This window comes from Podarcis vaucheri (genome assembly GCF_965113315.1).
Source record: "Podarcis vaucheri genome assembly, chromosome: 9".
Lineage (NCBI taxonomy): Eukaryota > Metazoa > Chordata > Lepidosauria > Squamata > Lacertidae > Podarcis > Podarcis vaucheri.
The window spans coordinates 56,985,451-57,010,813 of NC_138767.1; the positions used below are offsets into that span (position 1 = coordinate 56,985,451).

Consider the following 25,363-nt stretch of genomic DNA (forward strand, 5'->3'; position numbering starts at 1 on the left):
TATACTGATTCTAAATATGCCTTCTTAACCCTGCATGCACATGGTGCTCTATGGAAAGAAAGAGGTCTAATAGGAGCCCACGGGAAGGCCTTGAAATATGGACCTGAAGTAGAAATCCTGTTAGAAGCAGTATGGGCTCCAGAACAGATTGCTGTAATGCACTGCAAAGGTCATGGACGAGGAAGGGATCCAATAACCAGAGGAAATCATGCTGCTGACAAAGCAGCTCGAGAGGCAGCCCAAAAGCCTGTGGGAGGATTTATAGCAGCCCTCATACCAGAGGTAGTTCCAGAAGAAGTTAAACCTCACTATACCCCAGAAGAGAGGAAGTGGGCTGAACAGGAAGGAGCGGTTGTGAAGGACGGTTGGATGATCCTGCCAGACAATAGGATTTATGTACCTCATCATCTAGCAGGCACAATTGTAAGAAATTATCATGAATCTACTCACCTTGGCGGTACTGCAACCAGAGAGAGTCTCAGTCGGAAGTTGTATATTATTAATCTATCACAATTAGCAACTTGCATTTCACAGAAATGTGTTCTTTGTGCTAAAAACAATCCCAGGCAGGGACCGGTACAACCTCCTGGAATCCAACATGTGGGATATGTCCCCATGGAAAGCCTAATTGTGGACTTCACAGAGCTGGTCCCTTCTAAGGGATTCAAGTATCTCCTTGTGTTTGTGGATACTTTTACCGGATGGGTTGAAGCTTTTCCCACCCGAACTGAAAAGGCACGAGAGGTAACTAAGAGACTCCTCACTGAATTAATCCCGAGGTTTGGGTTACCTAGATGCATTGGAAGTGACAATGGGCCAGCGTTCATTGATCAAGTAGTACAAGAAGTATGTCGAGTCCTACAAGTGAAATGGAGACTGCATGCAGCCTATAGGCCTCAGAGTTCAGGGAAAACTGAAAGAATGAATCGGACTTTGAAAACCCAATTGGCAAAATTAACCCAGGAAACGGGATTGGGATGGGTAGATGTGTTACCCATAACACTGTTTCGTGTTCGGTGTGCACCCACAAAAAGACTTAAGTTGTCACCTTTTGAGCTCCTGTATGGGAGACCGCCCTCTTTTGTTCAGGATATTTCAGCTGACCTTAAGCAAATAGGAGACCATGTGACACAGGGACAAGTGCAATCTCTCTCCCGTGTTTTTGTTTCTCTTAACAGGTGGGCCCTCGAGCGCACGCCGTGCAGCATTGCCGAGCCGATTCATCAGTTCCAGGCTGGCGATAGCGTATGGGTGAAAGAGTGGAAACGTGATCCACTTGCACCTAAGTGGCGTGGACCTTACACCGTCTTGCTCTCTACTCCAACAGCGGTGAAGGTAGCTGAGGTGACCCCCTGGATTCATCACTCCCGTTTGAAGAAGTCCGAAGGCAGTTGGACGTGCAAAGGTGACCCCTCTAATCCTTTAAAACTGACTCTCTCCAAAAACCCCTGTATCTAGCCCTACCGGGAACGGGCTAGGTCACGGGCAACATTAGACGACCGGCCTGCTGCAGCCACAACCTGGAAGCTGGCTGACCTGCGCACGCCTGAAGCTTGAGGAGCATCTGAACCAGCGATTGTGAAAGGAAAGATTCTCTTATATAATTAATTGACTGCCCCCCCCTTGTGGAACAATTATCAGAGATATTACTCATTGGGGATCCTCGGGATATATGTTTTGGTCTTGGTGGTTCCCCATTTCTGTCACTGGGGGAATTATATTGGGACTAATATTTATCTGCTATCACAATAAGGTAATCTTTTGTGGAAGGAATGCATATGCTAGACATCAACATGATTTTATTATTAATCCTGATCCCTTGGAAAGGGGAAGGGTCCTTGAATCTGACCAAATTGACTAAATATGGATTCCGCCATGACCACAATATGTGGGTAGGTTTAGCTGAGATGGTAGCCAATGTTGCAAATAGGACCAATTGCCTTGTTTGCTCTCTTGGGCCAGATGATTCAGAGGGAGGTATGCCCTTATTACCGATACCATTAGATGCCATTGGTATGGTAAGCGAAATACCACAACAAACAGAAATACAGAATTTCCCCGGATGGAACTCAACTAAACCAATACGAGTTATACCTGTACAAGGGGAATTCTGTGTACATAAATCATCAGATGCAGCTGATTCTACTATGATAGGCTCTTCTCATTGTCGCTATACTTGGGATAATATTAAGAATACCTGGGCACACGGTACTACCTATCGAACTCGGAATGCCTTGCCCTGTGCACCTCCTTTTATTCATGCATGGAAAGTGGTATGGAACATAACTGTGACAGAAAAAGGCAATCTAACATACTGCACTGTGAACTCTCTACCTCTTTTGCTATTTCGCCTTCTGTACTCCACATACCAAAAACCTCAGACCCGATGGTTGTGGTGGATATGTGGAGAATGGGCATACAAGAAACTCCCCTCCAAATGGAGTGGGACTTGTTTCCTGGGATGGGTATTACCACCAATGTGGATTATGCCCACTAATTTGGCCAAGCGAACACGAAGAAACGCTGATATTTCTCGTATAGCAGGAGGAAGTACCCAAAGTTGGAGCGGTACTGATGATTGGCCACCAGAGCGCATTATAGCCTATTATGATCCTGCCTCCTGGAATCCTGGTGAGCTCATACAAGGGGCACGGGATCCTATTTATAATCTAAACAGAATAATTCGATTGCAAGCAGTAGTGGAACTTGTAACCAATGCAACGGCCCAGAGTTTGAGACTTATTGCACAACAGTTGGATGAAAGTAGAGCCGCCATTTTGCAGCTGAAAATGGGAATGGATTATGTACTTGCCAAGCAGGGAGGCCTATGTGGAGTCTTGAACTTGACAGGGAATGCCTGTTGCTTTAACATTTCTGATAATGGTGAAGCAATCCGTGTGTTGGCCACAAAGATGGAGAATATAGCACATGTCCCAGTACAAACATGGGAAGGATGGGATATGGGATGGCTCACCAATTGGTTACCTAATGTCACAGGACTCAAAGGGATACTATTGTCTTGCTTGTTTTTCTTGACAGTAGTGGTAATGGTTTTATGTATGATGCCATGTATCATTTCATGTTTTAGAAGTACAATTAGCAAGATGGTTTCAAATGAAACTCTACCTCATATCATGGCCCTATACAGAGCTTTACCTCAGGAACATGATGAAGGTCAAGCTATCAAGGACACTTGGGATGAAGGTCCTTGAGCTTGAAAGGGGGGAATGAGGCATCAGGCATAAGCCTGCATTTTATTAATGTTTGATCAGGACTTGTATATTAAAGAGAGAGCTTAGATTTTCAAAAGTTTCAAGCCAGCAGTTTACAACCTTGGTAATGTTTTTCCTAGACAAGGGGCCCCTTGATTTATAGCAGAAAACAATTCTCAAAGTCGTAAAAGCTGAAATTACAGGACACTGACCCTACATGTTACAGAAGATAAAAAAGGCAGAGATAAACATAATTAATAGTTGGTAAATAGTAAAATAATATCAATGTGCCTCCCAGTAAATGACCCAGATCTTCTTTCTAAGGTTAAAAGGCCAAGACCAAATGGGGAAGCATCTAGCTGGCAAGTCTTTTTTTCTAATGGGAAAAGCAGCTGGCTGAAGGAGGGGTTGTAAACTGGAGAGGCTTCTTTTGAAGCTGTTTTTTTACTGAGTTCCTTTTTACTTTACAAAGGCCTTATTCCTTTTAAAAGGCTACCTATGTTATGTATTAAATATATTGTCTTAAATGTAATTATGCAAAGGATTTAAGAAATGCTAGATTTCATATAGTTCTAAGAGTTGTATTTTGAAATTAAGTCAGCCACCAGTCTTGCCCCCCTTGCTAGACAAGAGACGCCGTCCTGAGCAGTCCTGATTTATTAGTTGTCAGACATTTGTTTAGAAACCTTCAAATGAAGGAGATCTTTCAATGTTGATGTGAAACTCAAGATCCTTGACATATGTTTAAGATAAAAATTTAAGATTAACCATTTGTTTTAGAAGGCAATAGGGCAAGGAGGGCAAGAGGTGAGCTGGTAATTAAGATTCCTTGTTGAGACACATGTAAGATATATTACTACTTATTTGTCATTTATAGATGTAACAATATATAGCTCTTTGTGTTCCATATAAGGACAGGAGGATATGGGTGTATCTTCTAGGATTGGTTCTAGCAATCAGCCAATAGGAAATTCAACCAGGCTGATTGGACAGAGGTAGCCACAGGAGGAGCAAAGGGGGCTGGATTGAGGGAATATAAGTGCTGGCCATAATGGCAGGAGGCCAGGCCAGAGCTTGGTAACCATATACCACTGTGCCTCTCATTTATTTGTCTGACAAATAAATTATTATTTTAATTTCTCTATTGCTGCGTTGAATATTTCATTCCAGCTAAGCGTTAACCACAAGCAGGGTGCTACAACGGGGTGAGCTCCCGTTGCTCAGTCCCTGCTCCTGCCAACCTAGCAGTTTGAAAGCATGTCAAAGTGCAAGTAGATAAATAGGTATTGCTCTGGTGGGAAGGTAAACAGCGTTTCCGTGTGCTGCTCATAACACTTTCCATAGTCTTCCCCCCAGGCTACACATACCAAACTCCTTCAACCTTCCTCACAGAACAATCTATAGGCCCATGAACATCTTTTGCCCTCCGACATGGTCTGTGGTGCTCAGAACAGGTCAGATTACTGTAGGTGACGTCTGTCGAACGCAGAAAGAGCGGTACCATTACTTCTCGCAATCTGGATACTATACATCTGTTGACAATACACATAATTGCCTTAGCCTTTTTTGTTGCTGCAACACTCCACTGACTCAAGTTTAATCAGTAGCACTAAGTGGTGGCAAATGCTCATAAGAACAGAGTTCGCAAGGTACCCCAAAATATGAAAACTGAAAACTAGTGGGATAAATAGGTATATAATGCCTCTGCCCTATCAGTTTCAGCTCAGGATGGGGGTGGGGAGACTATTATCTGTACTGAACCGTCACTTTTAAGAATGAATAAACAGGAAACAGAGGAAAAATGTATCTTGGATTCATATCACCATCTGCAAACCATTAAAATGACCTTATGATTGATGCAACCCAATCTGTCCTTGAATGTCTGGTTCTCCTTTCTAGCATTTATTATGTAAAGGTAAAGGTAAAGGTACCCCTGCCCGAACAGGCCAGTCTTGACAGACTCTGGGGTTTGTGCGCCCATCTCACATCTATAGGCCGGGGGCCAGCGCTGTCCGGAGACACTTCCGGGTCACGTGGCCAGCGTGACAAAGCTGCATCTGGCGAGCCAGCGCAGCACACGGAACGCCGTTTACCTTCCCGCTGGTAAGCGGTCCCTTTTTATCTACTTGCACCCGGAGGTGCTTTCAAACTGCTAGGTTGGCAGGCGCTGGGACCGAGCAGCGGGAGCGCACCTCGCCGCGGGGATTCGAACCGCCGACCTTTCGATCGGCAAGCCCTAGGCGCTGAGGCTTTAACCCACAGCGCCACCCGCGTCCCTGATTTTATTATGTAGATACATACTAAAATGAATTTGGAACGTGGCACTTATAATAACAGGGGCATGACTACGGAATGGGCAATTCAAACAAGATTTCTGAATGACTCAACTGTACTTTGGCCCCATCTGCTCTCTCTCTTTATATATAAAGCACATATAAAGCAGTATCAATGTCATGTGCCTCTCCCCCCAAATCCTGGGAACTGTAGTTTGTTAAGGGTGCTGAGAGATGTAGGGAGGCCCTTATTCCCCTCAGAGAAATACGATTCCCAGAATTACCTGGGAAGATGGATTGATTGCTATACCACATTGGAAAATGTGGTAGCCATAACTATTTAAAGTGGCATGATATTACTTTAAATGTACACTGCAGACACCTTATTAAATTCCAAATACACAGCATATGTGCTGCATTTCCTGTATACGTTCTTGATCTTGATCTGATTCTCATTCAGTGCAATTAGATTTTTCTCATAGGCTTCAATAGATGTTAGTCTCATTCCGCTGCCGGCTCAGCAACAGCACCACAGAAGCAAAGCTTGCTTCAGTGAAATTGCTTCAGATTAATAGATTAAGAACACACTCAGTAAAATAATCTAGTTATGCTAGGTTCGTAACTGATGTTTTATTCACCATTTTTGGGGAGATAAAAAGTTTATTTGCATGCCTTTAGAAAGGAAAGAAAGTGATGAGGAAAGAAGAATTATAAGATCAGCAACAAAGGTCCATACATTTAGGTTTATATAAATTTGGAGAGGTGGATGGTGATAGATAGCTAGAGAGATAGATAGATGATAGATAAATACATAGATATAGACACATAGGTATAAGCTTCTATAATTGTAGGAGAGAGGGGGGCGGTTATTAGCTAGGCCCAGAACGTCAGATCTGAATAAATTAACATATGCCTTAGTTACCGTACTTTTCCGTGTATAAGACTAGGTCCCCCCCCTTAAAAATCATGCTAAAAAGTGGGGGTTGTCTTATACATGGTTAGTGCATAGGGTGGACGTTTGATTGGTTTCTGCCGCGGCTGTTAGCGTCTCTAGTGTGTGTTTTATTTGGTTGCTGCGTCAATGGGTGGTGTTGATTGGCCGATGCTGTGGCAATTGTGTGGGTAATTGGCACCTTCTGCCAGCAAGGGGACAGACGGGAGATGGATTTTGCGATGTGTGTGGGTGAGCAATTTTAGCTTAACAACCCTCAGTAATCCTCCCCTCCCCTTGGTAATCCCCCCAAAAAAGCTCAAGAACTCTGGGCAATCCCCAACCTAAAAAAACTCAACAACTTTTTGCCATCTCCCCCCCTTTTCTGAAATTTCAGGCCCCCATCTTATAGATGGAAAACGGAAAAATACGGTATGCTGAAATAGAAGCAATGCAATACCCTCTACATGTGGCTTCTTTTGAGGCACCTTTGGGAGCTTGCGGATGGTCGATAATGCAATAAGAAGGATGCCAACTGGTACACACTCATGGAACCATGTTACAGCTATCCTGGCAATGGTTGCCATTTGGGCACAATTCGAAGTGTTGCTGGTTTGGTCCAGAGATCCCCTACTCCCAAACCACCCTGCCAGCTTCCTAACATAAGAAGGACACCCCTTCATGGTTTCTAGGAATGTTGGAGACATTTACTACAACCCAGCTGGGCAGCAAACTGCCTCCAAGTTTGCTGGAAAGTGCGTTTCTGTGGATTTTCACGATATCAAATTATTGTTGTTGTTTAGTCGTTTAATCGTGTCCGACTCTTCGTGACCCCATGGACCAGAGCACACCAGGCACTCCTGTCTTCCACTGCCTCCTGCAGTTTGCTCAGACTTATGTTTGTAGCTTCGAGAACACTGTCCAACCATCTTGTCCTCTGTCATTCCCTTCTCCTTGTGCCCTCCATCTTTCCCAACATCAGGGTCTTTTCCAGGGAGTCTTCTCTTCTCATGAGGTGGCCAAAGTATTGGAGCCTCAACTTCATGATCTGTCCTTCCAGTGAGAACTCAGGGCTAATTTCCTTAAGCGTTTGATCTTCTTGCAGTCCATGGGACTCTCAAGAATCTCCTCCAGCACTATAATTCAAAAGCATCAATTCTTCGGCGATCAGCCTTCTTTATGGTCCAGCTCTCACTTCCATACATCACTACTGGGAAAACCATGGCCTTAACTATATGGACCTTTGTTGGCAAGGTGATGTCTCTGCTTTTTAAGATGCTGTCTAGGTTTGCCATCGCCTTTCTCCCAAGGAGCAGGCATCTTTTAATTTCGTGACTGCTGTCGCCATCTGCAGTGATCATGGAGCCCAAGAAAGTAAAATCTCTCACTGCCTCCATTTCTTCCCCTTCTATTTGCCAGGAGGTGATGGGCCCAGTGGCCATGATCTTCGTTGTTTTTTTTTTATGTTGAGCTTCAGACCATATTTTGCGCTCTCCTCTTTCACCCTCATTAAAAGGTTCTTAAATTCCTCTTCACTTTTTGCCATCAAGGTTGTGTCATCTGCATATCTGAGGTTGTTGATATTTCTTCCAGCGATCTTAATTCCGGTTTGGGATTCATCCAGCCCAGCCTTTCGCATGATGAAAGTTAAATAAGCAGGGAGACAATATACAGCCTTGCTGTACTCCTTTCCCAATTTTGAACCAATCAGTTGTTCCATATCCAGTTCTAACTGTAGCTTCTTGTCCCACATAGAGATTTCTCAGGAGACAGATGAGGTGATCAGGCACTCCCATTTCTTTAAGAACTTGCCATAGTTTGCTGTGGTCGACACAGTCAAAGGCTTTTGCATAGTCAATGAAGCAGAAGTACAGTAGATGTCTTTCTGGAACTCTCTAGTTTTCTCCATAATCCAGCGCATGTTTGCAATTTGGTCTCTGGTTCCTCTGCCCCTTCGAAATCCAGATTGCACTTCTTATTATTACTTTAGAATTTTGTGAATATGATAACCTCTTTATTTAATATGATTAGTCAGCTCCCATCACCATCAATCATATGCACCCCTTCACTTTCCCCTCCTCTCTGCCTATCCCTCCCCTTTTCCTCACTCTTTCCACCCACTCTCTGATTATCTCCCATGGACTATCTTGATCTTGAGCAATTTGGAATGAAAATTAGATTGGCTGCAAAACTTAGAAAGAACAGAGCAAATGCTGCCGATCTCTGTGTAATGATTTGCCTCTGTGGGCCAGATTAATGTGCCCTTGGATGCAGCTACTTCCTTAAAGGTACGAGCACAAAATAATCTTTAATTTAAAATCTTCACAGTATTATACAAAGCCAGAGTCTCACCCATACCCAAATACTTGATTGGAAACACAGGAAATCTTTTCAGGATTCATTACAGCAGTCATTCTTCAACAGAGCCCAGTCACATTGTCTTACTGTTGTTCATCTTGTTTTCCTCTAGGTGCATTGCTTACTGATTGACTGCTCTATTAGTTACTCTCAAAATTTGCCAGGTGTTAAATTAAACTTACTTGAATGTAATCCCCGGATCCTTGTTTTTTGCCCCTTTCTTTCTTATTAAAAATAGGCATGGAGTTTGACCTGCTGCAGCCCTCAGAGACCTTACCTGTCATCCCTGAGTTCTCAAAAATAATTGCTAATAGTGGTGCCAATCCCTTCCCTGCTTGCTGCTCTAACGCTGTAAGGTGAATTTCACTACAAGGCTCGAGGTTTTGAAATATGCTTGCATTAAGCATTCCTTAACCTTTTCTGTTCTGATTCCATCACTTGACTGCTCCAGTCTTGCAATCAACATCAAGCTTCAGGAAGCTTTCAATAGATGTGTGTGTGTGTGTGTGTGTGTGTGTGTGTGTGTACACACATGGTTTTTGTTTGTTTTTTTTAAAAAAACCTGATAAACTTAAAATTCAGCAACCAAAGAACCAGCTAGAAGAAGCTAGTAAAATGCAGCGAGCAGTCAGTATCATTCATTTCACAGCTGGTTGTGTTTCAAAGCCCCATGACCCTGCAGTTCCCTAGGTGATGAAGAAACAGGTAAGATAGCAGCATACAGTTTTGGGGTTCAAACAGGCCACAACTTTATTGGTTTCAGATGTGAGTGGTTTGGCATAGACATTGGGTGAAGCCAATTGTTCCACTCCAGCCCGACTCCTGGGAGTGCATCTAAGGGTAAACCACATATGGGGGGACGGACTATGACCTACATCAAATAGGGGTACCACCCTGATGGGTCCCTGTTGGAGGAGTGCTATGGTCCTAGCCCCCGCCTGGGCATTGGACAGAAGCCACTCCTCATGGATCTCTTTAATGGGACACCCTTAACTGGGGAGGCTACAACCTCTGCTCCAGCCAAGACTAAGGCTTATTCAATGCCTAGCCACACAAAGTGCTATGAGATTGGCAAAAACCAAATGGCCAGTGCCAATTTTTTGGGAGGAGTCACTGTTGGTGCTTCCTCGTGGCTTGGATGCATGACACACAGGAGCTGTGTGTTCAGTATTGCGGGTCTGGGACGTGGGTGGCGCTGTGGTCTAAACCACTGAGCCTCTTGGGTTTGCTGATCAGAAGGTCGGCGGTTTGAATCCCTGTGACGGGGTGAGCTCCCGTTGCTGTGTCCCAGCTTCTGCCAACCTAGAAGTTTGAAAGCACGCCAGTGCAAGTAGATAAATAGGTATGGCTGCGGTAAACGGCGTTTCCGTGCATTCTGGTTTCCGCCACCGTGTCCCATTGCAGCAGAGGCGGTTTAGTCATGCTGGCCACATGACCCAGAAAGCTGTCAGTGGACAAACGCTGACTCCCTTGGCCTGAAAGCGAGATGAGCGCCGCAAACCCATAGTCACCTTTGACTGGACATAACCGTCATGGGGTCCTTTGCCTTTTTAAATTTATTGCGGGTCCAACTTCCTTCCAGCTGAGGCCTGATAGATCCCTTCCCCATTGAACATTTGGTGCCTGGTGAAGACTATTTTCTTCCAGCAGGCTTTTCACTGAATGCTGATTTTAGAGTATTAACCAATTCTTATCTCTTTGGTGTTGTATTTGTTCTACACTGTTTATAGATGGTTTTAGTTGAGCAGCATATCCATTGTTTAAATAAAACAAATTGATACATGTCCACTCAGAAGTAAGCCCTGTTGAGTTCAGTGGTACTTAAAGGTAAAGGTAAAGGTACCCCTGCCCGTACGGGCCAGTCTTGACAGACTCTAGGGTTGTGCGCTCATCTCACTCTATAGGCCGGGAGCCAGCGCTGTCCGCAGACACTTCCGGGTCACGTGGCCAGCATGACAAGCTGCATCTGGTGAGCCAGCGCAGCACACGGAACCCGCCGTTTGCCTTCCCGCTGGTAAGCGGTCCCTATTTATCTACTTGCACCCGGGGGTGCTTTCGAACTGCTAGGTTGGCAGGCGCTGGGACCGAACGATGGGAGCGCACCCCGCCGCGGGGATTCGAACTGCCGACCATGTGATCGGCAAGTCCTAGGCGCTGAGGTTTTACCCACAGCGCCACCCGCGTCCCTCAGTGGTACTTACTCTGAGACAAACAGACACCGGGCTGTTGCATATATAGTATCTGACCGCTCTTATCTAGCCCCCCATGCATTAAACTTAGAATCATAGAATTTCAGAGCTGGAAAGGAACACAAAGGTCATCTAGGCCAACCCCCTGCAATGCAGGGATCTTTTGAACAATGTGGGGTCATGCTCTACCAACTGAGCTACCCCATTATATTTTTCCCTGTTGTGTGTTGCTGTAACCTGCCCTGTAACTTCTGGGTGAATTGTAGGACATAAATCTTAAAGACAATCTGTCGATAAATCATTCCCTCCCTCTACCCACCACTGCCCAATTCTATTTCTGTGGTAAAGTTTTGTTTTAAAGGTAGGTAAAATGGAATCCACATTATTGCATGTAGAGGATCAACTGTACACAAACTATCTTGATTTATATATAAGGTATCAACAGGAAGATCAGCAGGTGGCAGACTGGCAGTATAATTGCCATTTCACATGATCTTGAAACAAAGACAGCACTGAGAGTGAGGTTGTGCTTTTATATCAGGGGTCAGCAAACTTTTTCAGCAGGGGGTCGGTCCACTGTCCCTCAGACCTTGGGGGGGGGGCAGACCACATTTTGAAAAAAGGAGAAGAACGAATTCCTATGCCCCACAAATAACCCAGAGATGCATTTTAAATAAAAGGACACATTCTACTCATGCAAAAACACGCTGATTCCCAGACCTTCCGTGGGCTGGACTAAGAAGGTGATTGGGCCTGATCCGGCCCCTGGGCCTTAGTTTGCCTACCCATGCTTTATATAAAGACAGAGGGAAGAACTGAATCTCTCAGAGCTACTTTCTTAAAGAAACATAGTGATGCAGCACAACTATTCTGAGTTATAGAAACAGAAATCAACATACCGTATTTTTCGTCCTATAAGACGCACTTTTCCCCCTCCAAAAATGAAGGGGAAATGTGGGTGTGTCTTATGGGGCGAATGCAGGCTTTCACTGAAGCCTGGAGAGCGAGAGGGGTTGGTGCGCACCGACCCCTCTCGCTCTCCAGGCTTCAGGAGAGCCCCAGCGCCAGCCCCACAAGGTCGGGGGACAGAGGGAGGTGGAACGCCGCCATCCCGCTGTCTCTCGCAGTGGTTTGGAGGCTGACGGCGGGGAGAAGAGCGCTTCTCCCCGCTGCCTGCCCCACCACTCCGGGGACAGCAGGGAGACGCGCTGCGTCTCCCTGCTGTCCCCGGACCTGATCGCAAGGCGGGCGGGGGGGAGAAGAGCGCTTCTCCCCGCTGCCTGCCCCACCACTCTGGGGACAGCAGGGAGACGCGCTGCGTCTCCTTGCTGTCCCCGGACCTGATCGCAAGGCAGGCGGCGGGGAGAAGAGCGCTTCTCCCCTCTGCCTGCCCCACAAGCGCCTGGGGGAAAAATATTTCCCCCCCTTTATTTCCCCCCAAAAAAACTTGATGCATCCTATGGGCCGGTGTGTCCTATGGGGCGAAAAATATGGTATATCAACATCACCAGCTGCTTTATAATAGTAGCTGCTTAAAATAAAACACAATTCACATTGTTTTTTCACTGCAAAGTGGAGGCTGAGTTTTGCACCAAGCTCATCCATAGTTACTGGTGGATGAACTGAGCTATACAGCTGAGTTTGCATTTAGATACAAGGTGACTGCAGTAAAAAGAAAAAGAAGTAGAAGATTTTAGACTAAAGTAGGGAAAACAAAACATGGTGTGAGATCAATGTCTCCAGAATAAGAAACTTGTGGCCTTGGATAATTTCTTTTGAGGAAGTGGATTCTATTTTTAAAAAATAAATAAATGGTGTGGAGCATATTTGTTTCTATGTGTTCACCACACAGAGAAACAAATATGGAAGCACTGTCCTTTTGTGGAAGGAAAGCTAGATAGTGAAGGGTAGCCAATATGGTGTGCTCCCAATGGTGTTGGACTCCAACACAACTCCCATGACCTCCAGCGAGCACGGACATTGCTCAAAGATGATGACAGTTTTAGTACAGCTACTTCCGGATGGTCACAAATTCCTCCCATCACCTAACTAGAAAGATGCACAGACAGATTGAATAAATGCAATCCTTTTACAGTGATACATATCCACTTGCTACCATCATAACATCCCACAGAGCTGTTTGCCAATGACAGTTTAAAGGTTAAGTCAGAGGCATGTGGGAATGACAACATGTTCTCCAGATATAATGTTAAGTTATAACGTGGTACTAGATGTACTTGCCCTCTTTAACAGCTTTCTCCACTTTGCACGCAGGATATATAGTTTTGCCAAAATTAATGAGATGTCTGAATGTCAGAAGGGGCGGAGAGAGAGCAAAAATAAAAATTTAATATCCTGTCGGAGACTTGTTATAGAGCCAGATGCTGGAAATAATTTAACTGTACTTAACGCCCGGCAGCAGCTTTCTGAATGTCATGACAGTCACATAGCATCTGTCCTAGTAGCTAAGCATTAGCAGTTAATATATATGAAACAAGCCATTTAAATGGAAGGTCTTTGGAAGAGGTGTATTAAATCACCCCAAACAGATTCAGTGCTAGCTGAATAATATTTGTTTTCTCATTTGGAGGAGGTCTCAGAAGTTAGAAAAATAAGTACTTATCCTCATTAAACCTTTTTCTGGCAGTGGCTTGCTATCTGTGCTTAAGAGCACTCCAATAGTAGGGCTGATGCCGATTTTTTAACCGTCCAATATTGTTCTCAAACTCAACCAGGATTGACCCCCCTCCCCATGCTTTCGAGGTGGTTTTCCTAAATCCTAATTGATCTGCAACTCCTCTCTCCTAATGCACGAAGTGCGGGTTCCCCTATAAAAGTATCAGCTATGTTAAACAATATATATGAGTTAGTGAAGCAAGGAGCAGCAGTGCTGTAAAACAACGCTAATGCGGCTTGGACAACGTTGTGAAATTTCAATGTAATTGGTGCAGAATACATGCCAGAGTGATCACAATATATAGGAAAGCTTTAGGTTTCTTTTACCACTCCCTTCTTTCTGATAGATCTCACCTGTAGATGTATGTCTTCTGGAGTATCCAGAAATAGGATGTTCTGAACATCACTTTAAGCACCTCTTACTGAATGTCATAGTCTACTGTGAGATAGGTCCTTTAATTTTGGTGGGCCAACTGAATAATGTAAAAGGAAAAGCATGCACAGCATTAGGATCCCCCCCCTTCATTCTGAGCACAACGCCGCCGCCACCAAATGATCAATGCCTTGCTGGCATTGTTATGCTAAGCCAGTCCTCTGTGCCCATTCCGCTCAGTCACTGGAACTAATCTCTACATTATTGTGACTTTTATAACAGACCTATAAACTAAAGCCAGGCTTTCATTACACAAAATGAAGGCTTCTTAACATACTTCTCAATGCGTTTATTGCTAACATCCACGCAAACATCACATATCCTTTTCCACATTATGCACCTGGGTGTTCCTCCCTCCACACACACACACACACACTACGGATTCAACATAGCCCAGCCCAAGGAACAAGCGCAGAGAGAAGCTACACCTGCAATTTTCACGGTGATAACATCAGGACAACTCGTACTAGACAGTAATAGCAGGCAGAGCTTTGCTGTTATTAAGAAGAAGAAAAATACCCAAAGCCATCGATTCACATTGCGCCATTTACATAACAGGCAGCCTGCTCCTCAAAACATCACCCTACCCTGAAATGAATGAATGAAGAACAGGGTATGAGAATAGTAATCAAATATTTAGTCCCATACATTTTAAGTTCTTGTTCTGCCCCCGCCCATGTTTTTATCTATTGAGACTATTTTGATTCCATGTTTTTCCATTGCTCATGGTGGTCTACTTTTAAGAATTAAAATATAATTCTAAGATTTAAAAATCTTTAACTTAAGAGAAGAGTTAAGTCACACATGCACCAAAAAGCATGAAAGTTTTAAATGAAGGCACTAGCTTTAATTTCTGTTCTGTGCCGTGTAAGCAGTAGCCTTCAGGAGTCTCACACAATGCGCCCACTTACAACTTAGCCTCCATGTATCTACACTTTCCCCCCTTGGTCTTTCAGCCCCAATCTTCTCCAGGTTCTGTTGCTTCTGTTGATACTACATCCATCTACCACATCCACATTTGACAAAACATCGGTTTTAAATTCTAAAAGCTTACTTCCAATCACCAACCTCTTGGGTACCTTATCTTAAGCTGCAGAACACAGAACTGTGAACCACAACTTGGTCTGGTGTGGCTACCCATAATGATGGCTATCAGATCTCTCTGATACCAATTGCTGGGTAAGCTCATGGCTAACTTGTGGGGTCCCCATAAGCATCTGGTTGGCCACTGGACTAATTACTAGACCATTGGTCTGATCCAGCAGGGCTCTTATTATGTTTTTATGTCTTACCTTATGATGACAGTCAACCAGCACCAATGCCCATCTGACCCCAGTCTTGTATCAACATTTACGCAGCCTCTCTCTACACACCCTGTCAAACTGCTCTTACCATCAAGTTGCTTTCCTTATGATTGGCTGAAATCTACTGTCCATCATTCATACGATTGCATTTATTTCATACAATGCACTTATAAGAAACAGAATTAACCCCTGATAGATGTAGTAAGGGCCACAACCTTAGATGGCTTTCCAAGAGAATGAGGCAAACTCAAGGAGGATTGTCAGGGCTGCTACCCAGTCCCAGCTCACATAGGACCACGTTAGCCAGCGTTCACGTTAAAAGAGTCTTTATTGGGTTACAGGTTCCATTTCCAAACTGCAATGTGCAGCCCTACGTCTTCTATGTCAGACCGGCGAAGACCCGTCTGAGTCTCCGCCTCTAGCACACCAGCTTAATACCCTAGCCTTGCTCCACCTCCTGCGCCTTTCCTTCCGTCTCTGGGTCCTTCTGCTCCCCGGGGTCTCTTCTTTCCTACTCTCTTCTGACGCGGACCCCCCTGACCCTTCCGCCTCCTTGCGGCGGGCTTTGGGACCTGGCTCACTCTCCGGGCTGCTTACTGCGCCAGCTTCCGCTGCATTTGAACTTGGCGCGCGCGCCCAACTCTCTACCTTCCTCTTGATCGTTTCGTCGCTCCCCGAGGTGGGCGTGACTACTCCTGACTCATGCCCTCCCTCCTGCTGAAAGCCTCCGGAACCAGATGTCTGGTCCCCTTTCTCCCTGCTGCTCCCGGCTGGGCACGTGGGTCCCGATCTCCAACTGCTGCTCTCTGATCCCTCTCTGGACCCTTCTTCCTGGGGTGTCCCCCTGCTTTCCCCCCTTGCTCTGACCGCTGGCGCTCCCTTCTGGGAATCCTCGGACTCACTGGACAGGCTCGGTGATCTCGGGTCGTCATCCCCACTCATCCTTCCTTCGTATTCCTCCCCCTCGCTCTCTGTCTCCTCCCTTCTCTGCGTCTCTGCTCCTGAACCCCTGACATCCATCCCCCCCTCGAAGCCCCCCCTTCCCCCCTCCCCGCTCTCAGGTGTGGGTGCTGGGTGCTCCATCATCACGGGAGTGAATGCCGGATACAGTTCGCTCCCCGTCGCTGGCCGCCAACTGAAGACCTCCGAGTCTTCCTCCTCGCGTTCGTCAACGTTGATCTGCTCCGCCTCCATTTCAGTGCCGCCGTGCTCGAACCCAAGATCCTCCCCGAACACGTCCATGTCAGTCTCTGCGTCGGTCGCTCGACCTGGTATCTCCAGCCACCTCCGGCGCCACTGCTCCTCTGGTCGATCGTCCCACCAATACGAGGTGTCTGACGCCGAACCCTCCGGTGACCCCTCTGGGGAACGGGTGCCCGGTGCGGGCTCCCCGTCCGAGTCGAATCCATGGAACGTGCTGGAGGAAAGTGTGGGCGTGAACAACCAGTCGTCGAAGAAGCCTGCTGGCATGGGTCTGTGTGGGAAAAGGGCATGAAACTCGTCCTTGAGCAGGGGTTCCTCCAAAGCGTAGTCTGGCACCCAGCTATTAGCACTGGCCCGGGTGCCCTCTCTGGCTAGTAGGTATTCTACTCCCTCTTCCCCCCATCTGGAGTCCAAAATCTCCGTGACTTCGTTGATGGGGTCCTGCTGTGGCAATCTCCCCGCCTCGGTCCGCTCCTGAGACGGACTCGGTGCCGTTCCTGGTTCCTGGAATCTGTGAGGTGCCTTGTAGGGAGTGAGCACCGACCTGTGGAACACCGGATGCATCCTGGAACCCTCCGGCAGCACCAGCCGGAAAGCTACTGGGTTGATCTGTGCTTCGACTTGGTATGGACCGAATTGCTTGTGCCCCAACTTCTTCTTGGCTAACGATCTGGTCGGCACTGCGTGGGCTGCCAACCAGACCCAGTCTCCCACTCGGATCTCTTCGCCAACCTGCCTGTGCTTGTCAGCTTGCACCTTGTATGCGTGCTTCGCTAGCTCCAGCTGCCGTCGGAGTTGATCGTGGACCTCCTGCAACTCCGACGCGAAAGCGTCCGCCGCCTGCGGTTCCCCTTCCCCCACTCTCTCCAGTCCCGGGAAGGTTCTGGGATTCCTCCCATTTTTGGCGAAGAACGGCGTCACCCCTGTGGACACGTGCTTCGTGTTGTTGTAGGCAAACTCGGCGAGCGGCAGGTAATCCACCCACGTCGCAGGCTGTTGATTGGCATAGCATCTCAGGTACTGCTGCATGATGGCATTGACCCTCTCCGCTTGCCCGTTGGTCTGCGGGTGTCTCGCTGATGTCAGGTTGATCTTGACGTTCAGGAAGCCCATCAGCTTCTGCCAGAAATTCGAGATGAACTGGCGTCCGCGGTCGGACAGTATAGACCACGGCAGCCCGTGCACTTTGAACACGTGAACTATGAACAGTTTGGCTGTTTGTTCCGCCGTGGCCACCTTCGCACACGGTATGAAATGTGCCATCTTGGTGAACAAGTCCACCACCACTAGTACAGCTGTCTTGCCTCTCGAGCTGGGTAGATCCGTGACAAAGTCCAGGGCCACCCTCTCCCACGGTTCAAACGGCGTTTGCAGCGGTTCCAGCAGTCCCGCCGGTGGTTTGTGCACCGGCTTGGCCCTCTGGCAGGTGTCGCACCTCGCGACGTAGTCCGCGACTTCCCCTCTCAGTCTGGGCCACCAAAAGTCCCTTGCGACTAATTCCACCGTTTTTTCTGTGCCAAAGTGTCCGGCCGTGGGTGCGTCGTGCAACTGTTGCAGTACCTTGGCGCGAAGTTCATCTCCCGGCACGTAGATGGCCCCTTTACGTAAGAGCAAGCCGTCTCGTATCTGGAACTCGTCGCTCTTCGCAGTGCCCTTGTGCACCTCGGCCATCTTCGCCTGCGCGAATGAGTCGTCCTGCAACGCCCGCCGCACCGCATCCAGGTCTACTGTGGCTGAAGCGCACGCCCACGCTGTTGGCGCGAAGATGTGCATGGCTGCCGCTGGCGTCGCCTCTTCGAGGTATTGCGGTTTTCGGGACAGTGCATCCGCCATGATGTTGGTGCCGCCTGGGACGTACTCTATTCGGAAATCGAAGTCAGCAAAGAACTCTGCCCAACGTATCTGCCTCTGGTTCAGGAACTGCGCCGTGCGCCAGTGCTCCAGATTCTTGTGGTCCGTGCAGACTTGCACTGTGTGCTTGGCGCCGATCAGGAAATGCCGCCACGCTTTGAACGCTGCATGAATGGCCAGCAACTCCCTGTCCCAGATGGTGTAGTTCTGCTCCGACTTGCTGAGCTTTCTGGAGTAGAACGCTCCCGGCCTCCAGACCCCCTGCGGGTCTCTCTGCAGCAGGACAGCTCCCACGGCTCTATCGGACGCGTCTGTCTCTACCCGCATCGGTCTGCTGGGGTCGATATGCAGCAGTTGCTCTTCCGACGCGAAGAGACGCTTGAGTGCCTGAAAGGACTGCTCCGCCTGCTCCGTCCAGATGAATTTCTTTTTCTTGGAGCTTAGCGTGTCCGTAATAGCCGCCGTCTGCATCGCGAACCCCTTGATAAACTTGCGATAGAAGTTGGCGAAGCCCACAAACCGCTGGACCTCCTTCCGGTTGCGCAGGCTCTTCCAATCCAACACTGCGCGAACCTTGGCGCTGTCCATGGCTTGCCCCTTGTCCGACAACTTGTAGCCCAAGAAATCCACCTCCGTCGTGTCGAACTGGCACTTCTCCAGTTTGGCGTACAGTCTATGCTGCTGCAGCCTCTTCAGCACCTCCCGAACGTCTTGGTCATGTGCTTGCTGCGATTTGGAGAATATCAGGATGTCATCCAGGAAGCAGACGCACTTCTTGTAGAGGAGTCCCGCCAACACATGATGCATGAAAGCTTGAAAACAGTGAGAACCATTTTGCAATCCAAACGGCATCACTCTGTATTCGTAGGTGCCCAGAGGCGTGAACATGGCTGTCTTCCACTCATCGCCTTCCCTCATGCGGATGAGATTGTACGCCCCTCGCAGGTCCAACTTGGTGAACACGCGTCCCTTGCGCACCGTCGCTAGGAGGTCGTCAATCCTGGGCATGGGGAAATCAGAGGGCTTGGTCATCTTGTTCAAGAGGCGAAAATCAACTACAAGTCTCTTTTGGGGCGTGTCTTTCTTCTTCACGAAGAAAACAGGACTGCCCCCTACTGCCTTGGACTCCCGGATGAAACCGCGCTCCAAATTGTGATCTATGAACTGTTTGAGTTCCTGTAGTTCGTCCTCAGACATGGAATACAGCTTCCCTTTCGGCAGCGTCGCCCCTGGTAGGAGGTCAATCTTGCAGTCATACTGCCTGTGAGGGGGTAGCTTGTCTGCCTCCTTCTCGCAGAAGACCTCCAGAAAGTCTGCGTATTTGTGGGGGACTGCTTGCAACGTTCCCAACTGCAGCTGTGATTCCTCCTCCTCTCCCTCCTGTCTGGGCAGGATGCAGTGCTCGGCACAATAAGAAGAGCCGAAGATCAGCTGTCGCTGGTACCAAGCCAGTGTCGGACTGTGCCTGTCCAGCCAACTCATGCCCAACACAATGGGTGTGTCCGACAGTCGGGTGACATTAAAACTGATGACTTCCCTGTGGTTACCAAGTCGCATCACCATTGGCGGCGTCTGCTTCACCACCTGCCCCCCCAGCAACTCTCTGCCATCCACTGTGACGACTTGCAGGGGCAGAGTGGCAGGCAGTAGCTGTATAGCGTGCTGCTCCACAAAATCCTGCGCTATAAAGTCTGTGTTACTTCCAGAATCCACAGAAAGTGGCACGTCTATAGTGATGCCATCGGGTAGCTGGAGAGATGCGGTGAGCTGCACTACTGGTTTGGGTGGGAGGGGGTCTGTGGGTTGCAAGATCGCTGGGGACTGCTTCACTGATTCGTCTGGCTGGGCCCCAGTGCCTCTGCCTCCAGCCAGACATCGTCGTTTCCCTGCTGGGGTTCGCTGTGCTGCGTGGCTGCTATCACCGTTGCGGAGGCTGCAGTGTGCTTGGAGTTCCTCTGGGGACACTCTCTCGCCATGTGTTGAGGGCTGTCGCATATGTAACACTTCCGGGTCCCTCTAGGAGGCTTAGTCTTGACTGCCCCCGGTGCAGGGGCTCTGGTAGCTGACTGAGCCCTGGCGCCTCCCACCTCCATAGGTTCCACTCCCCCTCCTGGCGGAGGTGTGGATTGCGCACGCGCAGCTTCCCTGGGAACGAAAGAGAAACTTCTCGCTGCTTCGCGCCCTCCACGTCCTTCGTCTCTGCACCATGGACGTTCTTCCAGCCTCACCCCCACAGTCAGCGCCCTTTGGACCACCTCCTGCGTGCTCTGGGGCCTCTCCCCCCTCGCAATTTCGTCTTTAACAGCACTGCTCAGACCCTCCCAGAACAGGTCTCTGACTGGAGGTGAATCCCGGTCCCATTCCAAGGCACTGACCAGCGCAAAAAAGCGGGCGTGATACTGCCGTACGCTCGCCCTCCCTTGTCTCAGTCCATGTATCTCCCGTCGGGCAAGATCCACGTCAATGGTAGATAAAAAGCACGCATCCATCGCTTTGATAAAGGCATCTGCACTCTGAAGCGCCGGATCTTTATCCCTCCACAAATTGCGCAGCCACGCTTTAGCATCCCCATGCAAATGGGATAGTATAAACCCCACTTTCTCTTCCTCATCTCTAAAGTCTTTTGCCAGCAGTTGCAGTGCGCACATTACGTCTGCTCGAAAATTGGGGTACTGTTGCAAATTCCCATCGAAGTGAGCCACAAGCCCTCCTGCTCTCCGTGCCAACCCAACCCCCTCCGGTCTGGGTCCCGGTTGCCCTTGCTTAACCAACGCGTCAAACCTGGCGTGGAGATCTCTGTAGGCGGCCGCAGCATCCTGCTCCCTTTTCTTGGATGCCAGTACCTCTGCGTTCAATTGGGTCACTGCCTGTTGCAGCACTGAAATTTTTTCTGCTTCCGTCATCTCTGCCAACCTTTGTGAGCTTGCTCCCAAACACCAATTTCCTCCTCTCGCTGCTTCTGCCTCCGCTGCGAGGTATCAGGTGTCCGAAGCTATGAGGAGATGGGTCTTACTGTCAGGGCTGCTACCCAGTCCCAGCTCACATAGGACCACGTTAGCCAGCGTTCACGTTAAAAGAGTCTTTATTGGGTTACAGGTTCCATTTCCAAACTGCAATGTGCAGCCCTACGTCTTCTATGTCAGACCGGCGAAGACCCGTCTGAGTCTCCGCCTCTAGCACACCAGCTTAATACCCTAGCCTTGCTCCACCTCCTGCGCCTTTCCTTCCGTCTCTGGGTCCTTCTGCTCCCCGGGGTCTCTTCTTTCCTACTCTCTTCTGACGCGGACCCCCCTGACCCTTCCGCCTCCTTGCGGCGGGCTTTGGGACCTGGCTCACTCTCCGGGCTGCTTACTGCGCCAGCTTCCGCTGCATTTGAACTTGGCGCGCGCGCCCAACTCTCTACCTTCCTCTTGATCGTTTCGTCGCTCCCCGAGGTGGGCGTGACTACTCCTGACTCATGCCCTCCCTCCTGCTGAAAGCCTCCGGAACCCGATGTCTGGTCCCCTTTCTCCCCGCTGCTCCCGGCTGGGCACGTGGGTCCCGATCTCCAACTGCTGCTCTCTGATCCCTCTCTGGACCCTTCTTCCTGGGGTGTCCCCCTGCTTTCCCCCCCTTGCTCTGACCGCTGGCGCTCCCTTCTGGGAATCCTCGGACTCACTGGACAGGCTCGGTGATCTCGGGTCGTCATCCCCACTCATCCTTCCTTCGTATTCCTCCCCCTCGCTCTCTGTCTCCTCCCTTCTCTGCGTCTCTGCTCCTGAACCCCTGACAAGGATGATAGCACAATCTCACACATGTCCACTTAGAAATTCTACTGAGTTCAATGGGAGTTACTCCCAGGGAGGTGACTCTAGGGTTGCAGTGTATCAATGGCTTTTTGCATTGATAGCAAAACGGAATCTCCCATATTCAGAGAAAATATACTTCAGAAAATCAGTTCCTAGAAGCGAACAGTTGAATAATAATAATAATAATAATAATAATAATAATAATAGCTCTGCTTGTGAGCTTCCTAGATGCTACTACTGGAGAAAGAAGGCTGGACCAGAAAGGACTTTTGAAATCAGCTAGCGATTTTTGCAAAAATGTCCTTATGGTTTCTTTCCTTCCAATTTTTGTTATCTTTATTTAGCGGTGAAATGTTATACAGAAGAAAAGAATAGTTCATCTATATTCATTGACGATAGCTACAGAGCCACAGATTATATAAAGCACCAGATATAGAAAGGATCTGCTATGCTATTAGTGGAGTCATTCTCTGATTGTGGATCCTTATGTATCGCAAACAGCATCATCCATGTGGGAGGCATGGGGGAACAAAAATATATTAAGAACACACCTCCTCCCAAAAAACCCATCCCAATGATGACTGAAAATGTTCAGTGGGCACAGTAAGTTGATTGGCAGGAGGTGGGGCAGGACAACAGAAAATAGGGTGGGGAGAGAATGGAATGGGGCATCCATACAGAATACATGACTGGTTGGCTCCCATACTGACCAAGAGTATGTCTCACTGCACTGTTTTGGTGCAGATCCTCTTGTGACTTAGTACATGAGCTATACAAAGTGCTCTGAACATTCCCAACGTGCTGTGGAAATTGCAGGTGTTACTATGTGCAGGCATCTCCTCACTTAGCTGCGTTCAACCCGTGGACAACAACAACAATAACAATTTATTATTTGTACCCTGCCCATCTGGCTGGGTTTCCCCAGCCACTCTTCCACAAAGACCAAAAATACACTAAGATGTCACACATTAAAAACTTCCCTGAACATCTTAAGGCAGTGTTCTGAATGTCAGATAGTTGTTTATCTCTTTGACATCTGATGGGAGGGTGTTCCACAGGGTGGGCGCCACTGCTGAGAAGGCCCTCTGCCTGGTTCCCTGTGGCTTTGCTTCTCGCAATGAGGGAACCGCCAGAAGGCCCTTGGTGCTGGACCTCAGCGTCCGGGTAGAACATATACAACTGTGTATATGTGTGGCGCCGGGGGAAAATTAAATAAATTTATTTAAACTGAAAAATAGTGTGACAAGCGCAAAACAACAACAACTGTCCAGCCCCCACAAAAGAGTAGAAAAACTGCAAAAATGGTGCAAAACCAGCAAGAAATCCCAGGAGCCTTTGCAACTGCAATCCGATTGCACTGAGTTTTAGAGGGTGTTTACATGCCTCCCCACAGCCAGATTGCACTGATGACTGAGGTAACTTTGAGGGCTTGATACTATTGAAAAGTAAACTGACCCTGCAGAGATTTCACCAGGATTAGAAAGCAAGAGAAGTGAAATTGAACGTAACTATGATACATTTTAATCAGTAGACTCCTCCGACAATCTGCACCAACTGCGATGGCTAATTAAATAGTTCACAGGTGTTTGCAGTAATGACTAACAAGAGAACATGTGTTGCTTTAAAGCATCTGAACTATTTAGAGGATTAAGTGCAAACACTGTATTGTCAAGCTGACTGGACGGTGCTCTCACACCTATTTAGTCACACTTACAGGGTAAAACTCTACAAATTGCCATTCCCTCAATCTGAGTTTCAGATTGCTTCCCTATATTGAATTCAACGGAGTGTCAGAAGAAACCTAACTTTAAATACCGCTAGAGCTAAATGTTTAAATAATGTATTTACCAGAAGCAGCGAGTGCAAAATGGCTAAGAAAGGTGCTGGCTTAATTTGCATCCATTTGTATCTGCCACCATGCCTGGCTGCCTTTGACACAACCGTTTAGGGCAATCATCACAGATGCTGTGTCTTTGCATATTACACTGCCATGCCTCAGGTAGAATAACTATATGAACGAAACAACAATCCCTTCATCAGATGAAGGGGGGAAAGCTCAGCAATTCATTTCTAAAAAAGAGAGAGGTAGCAGGCTCCAGACCTCCTATCCGAGAAGGCCTTTCCCCCTTAATCTTAAATGTATATTATATGTACTCAAAAAGGCTTTTGCAGAAAACAAGATAATGAACAGTGAGAGACACACCCCCTCAATAAAAAAAGAAAAGAAAAGGATAATCAAGAGAGTAGGATTAAGGTCTTGCTACAGTCCTATAGTATACTGGCATTTTTTCAAGGTAGGGTCTTAAGTCATTTTCTTGAGTGGCCATGGGAAGATCTGAAGGAAAAGAGGTTTATAAACACCCTCTCCTAGACCTCTTATGTCTGGCAGCAGGAGTCAAAAGCTAACAGAGACGATCAGAGAAACTAAGATGTTTACTTGCGTAGCCTTTCAAAAGTGGGCAGTGTCTTCTCTGCTCATTAACTGGCTAAGGTTTTTGGATTTAGGAGATCGCTTATAGAACATGATTATTTGTTGAAATTTTCAAAACTCACCAGTCCAAAACCATCAGTCTAGTGACGGATCTTTTGGTATCAATTAAATTTGCTGCTTTAGAAATGCTACTTGATATAAGTTTCAACCAATTAAATCTGCAGGTGTTTCCATACAAACAAAATAATAATTCTGAAGAACAGGGGGGAAAGGGCACTGTCTTTGCTTTTAAGGTGATGAACACAAATGTTGCACTTTGCTTCTAAGTTTATATTTACCACTTGAAGTTTTTTACAAGTACTTGTTTTAAAATAGTTGACATTATTTGAAACACACAGAAATGTATTGCCTCTTAAGAGATTTTAGTTGATTAATCTAACAGATTAATCAACTAAATATTGAAATCCTTTTAATATATAAAGTGACCACTAAAAATATTCGAGATGACATTACAATAAAGCCACTGCAATGATAGCAACTGAATTGGGACAACTGGGAATGACAGAATTGTAAAGAAGAACAGTACCTGACATCAGAGGATGATTTATGATAGAAATCATTCTGAACCATAGAAATTCTCCCTGAACATTAATAAAAACCTAACATACTGCATGGCATATGCTCACAAGAGACGTCATTATTTAAATATGCAGT

General features: G+C 47.4%; 1 protein-coding gene across 2 annotated transcripts in view; it reads right to left on the reverse strand.

The window, feature by feature from the left end:
* The window catches only part of SGCZ (sarcoglycan zeta), a 565,484-nt gene that overhangs the window by 60,819 nt on the left and 479,302 nt on the right, over positions 1-25,363 (reverse strand). The window lies entirely within an intron of this gene.